The sequence below is a fragment of the Carassius auratus genome, unplaced genomic scaffold (assembly GCF_003368295.1).
Source record: "Carassius auratus strain Wakin unplaced genomic scaffold, ASM336829v1 scaf_tig00023280, whole genome shotgun sequence".
Classification (NCBI taxonomy): Eukaryota; Metazoa; Chordata; class Actinopteri; order Cypriniformes; family Cyprinidae; genus Carassius; species Carassius auratus.
Genome location: NW_020525254.1, coordinates 50,711 through 57,669, shown reverse-complemented (window position 1 = coordinate 57,669; position 6,959 = coordinate 50,711). Strand labels below are relative to the sequence as shown.

The following is a 6,959-nucleotide window of genomic DNA, read 5'->3' as shown; positions in this document are numbered from 1 at the left end:
AAATTATGTCATTAATAACTGTCGTTCCAAACCAGTAAGATCTCCGTTCATCTTCGGGACACAGTTTAAGATATTTTAGATTTAGTCCGAGAGCTCTCAGTCCCTCCATTGAAACTGTGTGTAAATCTTCAAAAGAAAAAAAATTTCAAAGCATCGAAAATATATTTTGGTCCAAAACTAGCAAAAACTACAACTTTATTCAGCATTGTCTTCTTTTCTGTGTCTGTTGTGAGAGATTTCAAAACACAACAGTGTAGTGTTATCCGGTTCACAAACTAATCATTCGATGTAACCGGATCTTCTTGAACCAGTTCACCAAATTGAACTGAATCGTTTGAAACGGTTCGCATCTCTAATACGCATTAATCCACCAATGACTTAAACTGTTAACTTTTTTAATGTGGCTGACACTCCCTCTGAGTTAAAACAAACCAATATCCCGGAGTAATTCATTTACTCAAACAGTACACTGACTGAACTGCTGTGAAGAGAGAACTGAAGATGAACACAGCCAAGCCAGATAACGAACAAAAGATTGACCCATTCTCGAGTCAAGAACCGTTTCTGTCAGACTTGTCCGATTCGAGAACCAAGGAGCTGATGATACTGCGCATGTGATTCAGCGAGAAGCAGACCGACACACAGAGCGTCTGAACCGAATTGATTCTTTTGGTGATTGATTCTGAACTGATTCTGTGTTAATGTAATGAGCCCAGGTAAACCGAAGGCTTGAATCAATGGCAATCATCGCAAATTAAGTCATTAGGTCGAGTGCAAAAGAACCGGGGGAACCATTTTCTTCAACCGGTTTATTGAATCGAACTATCCGAAAGAACTACTGGTGATCCGAAAACCGATGCAGCCGGTTCTTGACTTGAGAACAAGTCAATCATTTGTTCATTATCTGGCTCGGCTCGGTCATTTCTGGGATATCATGTCAGTCATGAGGGAGTGAGATGGCCAAATGGCCCCAACCAACTACAGTCAAGAAACTTCAACAATTCCTAGGTTTGGCTAACTTTTACAGAAGGTTTATCCGTGACTACAGCACGTTCTCTGCCCCACTGACATCCCTTCTCAAAGGCAAACCCACAAAATGAAGATGGATGGAAGGAGCAACCACTGCTTTCTATACGTTTAAAGGAAAGATTCACTACAGCACCGATCCTAAAACATCCTGAACCTGATTTACCTTTTGTAGTGGAAGTGGATGCTTCTGATTGCGGAACAGGAGCTGTACTCTTGTAATGCCATGGCTAACCAGGCAAACTATTTCCATGTGCCTTCTTCTAAAGAGAACTGATCATATCAGAATCTAATTATGACATGGGTAATAAGGAGCTCCTTTCCATGAAAGCTGCCTTCGAGGAATGGAGACACTGGTTGGAAGGGGCCATCCATCCGTTTCAAGTCATCACTGATCACAAAAACCTAGAATACATTCAAAAGTGCTAATGGTCTCAATCCACGGCAAGCTTGCTGGTCACTATTCTTCACCTGCTTCCAGTTCACAGTCATGTATAGACAAGGCAGCAAGAACAGCAAGGCAGATGCTCTAGACGTTATGACCCCTCTACCAAAGATCTGACACCAGGCCATTCTTCTCCCCTCAGTCATCATTGCTGCAGTAACCTGGGACATCATGGAGTAACTACAACGGGAACAACAACATGATCCTCCAACTACTCAGTGCCCCCCAAACAAACAGTACATGCCTAACAACTTACTGTATGTCAACGTATTATGCAGTGGGTCAATACATTGATTAGTACCGGCCATCCTGGAATCTCTCGCACACTATGCCTGCTCCAAAATTCATTCTGGTGGCTAGCCATGTCAAGGGACATTACCTCCTATGTCAGGTCATGTCAAGTTTGTGCACAATCCAAAAGAACTGCCATCAGGCCTTCTGCACCCACTGCCTATTTCTAAACACCCTTGGTCCCATCTCTCCATCGACTTTGTGACAGATCTGCCCCCCTCTGAAGGCTTTACCACCATTTTGGTAATCAATGATCGATTTTCCAACTCCTGTCATCTGGTACCACTTCCGGGACTGCCCACAGTGATAGAAACAGCCCTAGCCCTATTCCACCAAATCTTCAGAGTTTATGGACTACCAGAGGACATTGTCAGTGATCGTGGCACCCAGTTCACTTCTTCAGTTTGGAGGGCATTCAGCAAACACTTGGACATTAATGTAAGCCTAACATCAGGTTATCATCCTCAAGGCAACGGCTAGGTCGAATGTCTCAACCACGAAATTGGAAAGTACCTACGGACCTACTGCAGTCGTGAACATTACATATCCCAAATTCAGTATCTCAGAAAATTAGAATATTGTGAAAAGGTTCAATATTGAAGACACCTGATGCCACACTCTAATCAGCTAATTAACTCAAAACACCTGCAAAGGATTTAAATGGTATCTCAGTCTAGTTCTGTAGGCTACGCAATCATGGGGAAGACTGCTGACTTGACAGTTGTCCAAGAGACGACCATTGACACCTTGCACAAGGAGGGCAAGACACAAAAGGTCATTGCAAAAGAGGCTGACTGTTCACAGAGCTCTGTGTTCAAGCACATTAACAGAGAGGCGAAGGGAAGGAAAACAAAAAATGTGGTAGAAAAGTGTACAAGCAATAGATATAACCGCACCCTGGAGAGGATTGTGAAACAAAACCCATTAAAAAATGTTGGGGAGATTCACAAAGAGTGGACTGAAGCTGGAGTCAGTGCTTCAAGAACCACTACGCACAGACGCATGCAAGACATGGGTTTCAGCTGTCGTATTCCTTCAAGTGTCAAGCCACTCTTGATCAACAGACAGCATCAGAAGCGTCTCGCTTCAAAAATGACTGGACTGCTGCTGAGTGGACCAGTTATGTTCTCTGATGAAAGTAAATTTTGCATTTCCTTTGAAAGTCAGGGTCCCAGAGTCTGGAGGAGGAGAGGAAAGGCACACAATCCACGTTGCTTGAGGTCCAGTGTAAAGTTTCCACAGTTATTGATGGTTTGGGGTGCCATGTCATCTGCTGGTGTTGGTCCACTGTGTTTTCTGAGGTCCAAGGTCAACGCTGACATATACCAGGAAGTTTTAGAGCACTTCGTGCTTCCTGCTGCTGACCAACTTTATGGAGATGCAGATTTAATTTTCCAACAGAACTTGGCACATGCAAACAGTTCCTGTTCTTAATTGGCCAGCAAACTCGCCTGACCTTAAGTAAATCTATGGGGTATTGGGAAGAGGAAGATGGGATATGCCAGACCCAAGAATGCAGAAAAGCTGAAGGCCACTATCAGAGCAATCTGGGCTCTCACAGATTGATCGACTCAATGCCAAGCCACATTGCTGCATTAATTCAGGCAAAAGGTGCCCCATATTGAGTGCTGCACATGCCCATACTTTTCATGTTCATACTTTTCAGTTGGCCAAGATTTCTAAAAATCCTTTCTTTGTATTGGTCTTAAGTAATATTGTAATTTTCTGAGATATTGAATTTGGGATTTTCCTTAGTTGTCAGTTATAATCATCAAAATTAAAATAAATAAACATTTGAAGTGTATCAGTCTGTTTGTAATGAATGAATATAATATACAAGTTTCACTTTTTAATGGAATTAGTGAAATCAACTTTTTGATGATATTCTAATTATATGGCCAGCACCTGTATATGACGAGTTTGGTTCCAAAACTGTAATGACTGTAATGATCCAGATTCCTGGATTTGCCATTCTGCCTTGACTGCCTAATCGGACTGATGTTTGTGTTTTGACCTCTTGCTTGTTTACTCACCTTTGCCTTTTGGATTATCCCTGTGTTTGACGACAGATTGCCTGTACTAACATTGCTGATTGCCGTAAGTACCTTCAATAACCTTCTGCTAATTGATTCTCACTCTGCCTCAGCCCAATCACTACAGTTTTGGAACCAAACTCTTCATATATATATATATTTATATATATACAGTATTTGTTACACCTAATGGTAAAGCCAAGTGGTGATAAGTTACTGTGTTGTTATACACATGCAATATGGCCAAAAATTATTGATGTAATGTTACCCAATTCAAAAATAGCATGCACACCTCTACATACCTGAAGATCAGGTATGGCTTGGTAGTTTTAAAGGGTGTGCTAAAAGTTGCCAGACAGGATGATGTTCAAAATCCATCAAACTTTGCTTCACACACTGTAAAAAGTAATACCTAGATCAAACTTATAAAAAGTGAGGCAAGTGGCTGCATTGGATGTTTTAAGTTGAGTCAACTTGCAGCCTTTTTCAAGTATAATAAACTCTGTAAAATTACTTAATTCAAACACAACAAAATCAAGTTGAGTTAACTAATAAGTGCTATATTACTCAGTTAGATAAACCTAATTTTCTTGGTATATGTAACATATTTTTGTGTTGCTACAAGTAACCTGTACTCATTTTAGTTAGGTTTTATGAACTTTATGCTCATAGTAAATTTAACCTAATCAAATGTGAATAAACATTTTAATTAAGTCCTGGCTATTACCTCAGAAAATACATCTAAATGTCTAGATTCTAAGCAGTACAGTAAATCACTTTACAGACTTTGTCAATAACAATTACAAATTCAATTGAAGAAGAAAAAGATGGGAAGACAGATTAAAGACAATAACATTTATTCAATGTCAACTAGTGTCACTTTTAACAGTGCCTACAAAACATACAAAAGTATGCATAGGGTCCAATCCCACAAAGAGCCTGTGATATATCTCAGAAATATACACCAGATTTGAGTGATATTAGAGGTTGTGGGCATAGACAAGTCCAAACAGGAGGTTTTCTACAGGTTTGGCACACCTCTGACCATGGGCTGTCCTTCTACTGTGATAATCCCAATCGTTTGGCTGATGGCGCATGTATATTTTCAGTGGGGAACTGCCAAGCTCAGCGTGCACCTCTGTTTCATCATGACTCTATTGGGGAGACAAAAAAGAATCAAGAGTTTGGTCAGACAAACAGGTATTGAGATGAATATAGCAGACTGGTAGAAGACAGATACGACACAAAGTCAAAGTTGTACTTTTTAGTTGCTTAAGGTGATGGATACTTGATGGATAATTTGACTAGAGCATGTGACCAGAGTGAAGTCTACCATGACAATGTCATAGAGTGTTGGTACTATACTATCATGATCTACTGTAGCATGAGTGTTGTCTTTTCTGGTTCAAAGGATACATTACAATAAAACAATGCAATTTTCCTTGCCTGTACCTTATTGGTCATCACATTACTGTATTAAATATATTTCAAGAACAAAGTAATTACCCCATATCATCACAATAGTAATAACATACAGACAGAAATTAGATAAGTAGCTTTAAGCCCAGTACATACATGGTGGACACTGATGAGGTCTTCCTTTCCCTCCCATATGTACTCAATCAGGCATCTCAGTACCACTTCTCTCCTTTTCTCCACATAGCCAGACGGATCCTGTCAACAAGTAAAATCTGATCAAAATTCACTGCCTGATGACAGTATCACAAATTAGAGAACCTCTGTATTTCAACCATGCAATTGATGTAAAAGGTTGTACTATACATACACCACTACCACTGTACTGTACAAGATCTCACACTATCACCAGCATCTCACAAAATTGAGATTTAACTGACCATGTAGGCTGTATTTATCAGTATGAATCAAGCTTCTATTAGTGCAGTATCATATCTGCCTTCTATTGGTGGTTGGTACATAAAACCTAATTCAGAAATGTAATTGTATGGAGCCAACACTATTGTTTGCAATTTTACCTATGTTTTACTTACCTGGGAATAATTATAGCTTTAACTGTATCTATTCTGAAGTTTTTCTTACCTGTATCTGAAGACCCCAGGTAACAAAAACGCTTGGTTACCTAAAGACCAGAAAAAATATGCATGTTAGAATAAGTTTAAAAACCAGTGGTAAATGTAAAATATTTAAGTTACAGGTTAAAAATAGTTTTATGGTTCTGAGCCAGTGCTATCAAATGCACTTACAACTCTGCTGCTGATAACACGAGGACCCCACGACAGCTGCATGCCCCACCGGAGACTGTGTTATTAAGATGAAATTAAATAAGTCAAGTCACCTTTATTTACAGTACACAGCACTTTGAAATATATATATATATATATTAAAAAAAGTCTTCTTTGTTGCCTTTTTCTCCATTACACTTTAGAAAACATTATATATCACTTGAAAACATAAAATCTCAAAATTCATCCTTTGAAAACCATTTTAAATTCATCTACCATGAAAACTGTACATCAAAATCATGTTACAAAATGTTTTCAGTCGTGAATTATAGGTTTGGATCATGCACTTTCAAGTCTATGTTCAAAAATGTGAATGGCAGTTAACAGAGTAAGTTAACGCTAACTAACAATTAATAGTGATATTATTGGTAAAATTAAAGCCAAAGTAGTCTTAAAACATAATAGGCATTACTAAAGTACTTGTTTAATTTCATATTAACAACACGGTCTTAACTGCTGTTGTCTTATGATCGTTGCATACAAGACTTCACTGCTTAGCACTGTGTAGCCAACTTAGCTTGCCATGTGTGCAGGATAGCTAGCTATACAGTACAATTTGCAAACCTTACTTTAGCTTCCTAGTTGAGTGAACGATTTTGCATGACTTTACATCACCAATAAATTGCCAAAACTTGCACATCTTACCGTGTTAATCAGTCAGTGAAATTTAGATCCGCTGCAGCTTTCAAACAGTTGAAGTGCCGAGGAAGCATCTGCCTTGGAAAGTCCCCGCCAGTGAAAAAGGGATAAATCCAACTTAATTTTTATGTGTTTTTTAATTCAAATATTTAAGTTTGATGAACACACATGCCACATCGACAGCTGCTCAAATAAATTGTGTATTTCAACTCACTTTTAAAACATTTCTTGTACACAACAAACTCATACAAAAAGCTACCCAAA

General features: G+C 39.0%; 1 long non-coding RNA gene across 2 annotated transcripts; it reads right to left on the bottom strand.

Moving 5' to 3' along the window:
- Positions 1 to 4,635: 4,635 nt before the first annotated feature.
- Positions 4,636 to 6,851, bottom strand: LOC113077826 (uncharacterized). Of its 2 annotated transcripts, XR_003281391.1 has the most exons (5): positions 6,702 to 6,851; positions 6,018 to 6,072; positions 5,854 to 5,893; positions 5,371 to 5,469; positions 4,636 to 4,949 (listed from the first exon to the last, which is right to left on the bottom strand). It is a non-coding gene; the product is annotated as an uncharacterized LOC113077826 (long non-coding RNA). The 2 variants fall into 2 exon arrangements; XR_003281390.1 differs by lacking the exon at positions 6,702 to 6,851 and having other exon boundaries at positions 6,018 to 6,131.
- Positions 6,852 to 6,959: the final 108 nt, after the last annotated feature.